The following is a 3,035-nucleotide window of genomic DNA, read 5'->3' as shown; positions in this document are numbered from 1 at the left end:
TTGGTTGGCTTAAGGTGGAGAAAAATAAAAGAACTGTAGAGCAATAAACTAAGGGGTGATATTAAAATAAAACAAGGATAAACATACATGCGCTCACAAGGTCACAGGATTGGAGGAGGAGTGTCTGCCATGGCTCCTAATTGTGAACAGTGACCGCCTCTCCCTCTTAATGGTGTCCGGCGGGAAGACCGCACAAGGGAGATGCACTCAGCCTTACATTATGCCTCCATGAGCAGTGGGTCGTATGACAGTGCTGCCCGCAAAACTAGATGTTAATCAGTGTTGTCTCACACACAAGTGGGCAACCTTAAACAGCCCTGTTCGATGCAAGTGGAGGGGCAAAAACTTTTTGACCGCAGTTTGACATTGGGTTTTGATGTTGATAAGGGAGGCTGCATCCGGCAAGTTGAGGAGGCAAACAACAGTGCAAATTAGTTTTACCACCTGCCCCTTTGAGACTAAATGTTTGTTGAGGAACAGTTGCTTCTGTTTGTCTTCTCCAGGGACATCTCCTTCAGGCTCCTCCATGAGTTCAACGGATAGCGCTTTCTTGCGGCTTTCTGTCTATTTTGTGTTCACAGCGAATGAGATTTCCTCTCCTCTGGATTGTCCTTTCTGGTTGCAAAGGAAACCAGTGGAATTTTCCCATGACTGCGCCAGCTTACATCCATTCTCTATGGCACAGGTGGGAAAGGAGGTAAGTGCTTCAGTGAAGCAAGGCATCAACAGCAGTGCACCTTGTGTGAAAATGACAATCTCGAGTTGCCACCACAAAAGAGTCATGGCACCCGGCACCCAAGCTCATGGCTCAGAAGTGGCGCCTCCACAATGAACAAACATTGGCATAGCCAATAGGTCTCGCCTTTGGGCCATTATAAGTGTTTAGCCATGCAACAGTTGATGTTGCACCAAGAATATTGTGCTGCATAATGAAATACTTACAAGGTCCCAAAGGCGAGACCTATTGGCTGTGCCAATGCTTGTTCTTTACTATGGCTACGTATGGTAGAAGTCAGCAACTGCTGACACCAGTGCTTGATAGAGACAGCTGTGCCCTAGTAAAATGGCACTGTAGTCAGCCTGGTCTTTGTCTATTTTCTTATATTTTTATAAGTTAGCCTGGGACGCATGCAACACCCAACATGTTATACCGTTTACACAGGAAACAACAAAATGTACCCAGCTACATTCCTAATCATGTCACTGTTTCTAGGTTGCACAGGTTACTCTGAAATCGGCAACAAAGGCAAAGCTGGACTTGCGATAAACTGTAACTCACAGTGGCACACAAAATGGAAAATGCGCCAATGACATTTCACATATAAGCACATTGCAAACACTGAAATGTCACACAAGCGAACTGGAAACTAGGCGGCTATGGAAGAAAGAGTTTAGACAGGTGGAGGAAGGAGCGGGGAGGAAGATAGGGAAGAGGAGGAAGGGAGAGGGTAGATAGATGGAGTAGACAAGAGATAAGCGGAGACTGGAAATGGGGGAGGAGGCAAACGAGAGAAAAAGAAATGCAGAAAACGTGACAATGGGAGAGTTGAGACACGCTGATGCGGTGTAAAGGGAAAACAAAGGTGGAATTTTTAACGGGCATCAGAAGCAAAAAAAAAAAGACGCTGTGAGGCAAAGAGAGAAAGGGACGCGGGACAGATAGAGAAAAGAAGAAACGGGTAAAACAAGACGGAGGGCATTGCTGTGGGGAGGGGGGAGGAGAAATGCTACACGGCGGGCAGGGGAGGGGGCTGAGCGGGGAGAGCGGCATGAGGGTGTGAAGCAGCAGGGGCCTGAGACACGCCGCCTTTGATGTGGTAATGCGAGGCAGGCGGCTGGTGGCATTGTGCACGCGCTTTTTAGGGCTTGCGCTTGCGCAATGACCTAAAAAGCACATGCACGGCAACAAATCACCAGTGGAATCGCCAGTTAGGTAAACTCTCGATAAGCCCCTATATATCTTGCTCCCGCTCAATGCGCATGCGCATTGAGATAGGTCGCTCGACCTAAATACTGGCCTATCAGGAAAAGGGAAAATCTAAGCATGAAGACAAAAAGCACAATTCTGGCAAAATAAACAATTGTGAGCGACAGAATGGCTCATATGATGAACTTTAAAAGAAAAAATGTTGCTCACAAATTCAGTTTCAGCAGAAATTCTACATATTCCAGAAAAAGAGGGTTTTGCAAGTCTGTATTCTGACCAGGGAGTTGTGCAGCTTAACAGCCCACAATTTTGTGACTTGGAAGCTGAAGACAGAAACCAGATGTTACAGGAACGCTAATAAATCAGAGTATTGTTGACAAAATTGGGAATGGGCTGAAAGACACTGAACACAACGCAACTACTTGTCAGTTTGCTGGCTTGAAAACTAACGGGCCATCAGTAATGGACACACAACACAGCCACATCCCTTACACGGTATTTTATGGGAAGAATGTTTCTTTGCTTTCAAAGAGAAACAAAAGACAAGTGCCTACCTTGTGCATGATAGAAGAGGTTCAAGGTGTGAATGCTAAAATTCGTCATTCTTCAGAAGTAGCACCAATATTAAATGAATGGATTGGACAGTGTGAGGAGGACAGTCAGGCTGTGATTGGAAGGGAAATTAGCACACATGTTTCAAGAAAAATAAAGTCTTTCCTTCCAACACGGAGACTACATATAAAACTACAAACAGTACAATTGAAACGGTGTTCTGTGTATCCCAAAAGCCACCAAACACTGTGGATCTGTATTTCTTTCAATCAGATGTTCACAAATGCCTTCCCTAAAATAAACGGTACAAAAGGGGGTGGTGATAGACGGGGCATCTGAACCAATCAAACACTCACACCCAGTCAAAAGATCTGGGTTTGACCCATCACCGTTCTTTAGCCCACTCTGCCACCCCAGTTCAGACATGGCTATATGCAAATCAGTCTGACCCTGTGCCTCATGGGAACAGTCCAGCCCGAACTGCCAAGCCATGCCTTCCCTGGACCGGAAACAAGCTTCCGAGGACCGGTTTCTGGCATTACAGCTGTCTTCAGCC

At 46.0% G+C, this 3,035-nt stretch overlaps 1 pseudogene; it reads left to right on the top strand.

Moving 5' to 3' along the window:
• The first annotated feature begins 228 nt into the window (after positions 1-228).
• LOC144752799 (uncharacterized) lies at positions 229-2,802 on the top strand (annotated as a pseudogene).
• Positions 2,803-3,035: the final 233 nt, after the last annotated feature.

Source organism: Lissotriton helveticus, chromosome 5_1 (assembly GCF_964261635.1).
Source record: "Lissotriton helveticus chromosome 5_1, aLisHel1.1, whole genome shotgun sequence".
Lineage (NCBI taxonomy): Eukaryota > Metazoa > Chordata > Amphibia > Caudata > Salamandridae > Lissotriton > Lissotriton helveticus.
Note: the sequence above shows the minus strand (reverse complement) of the source record. Positions and strands in the feature narration are given on the sequence as shown.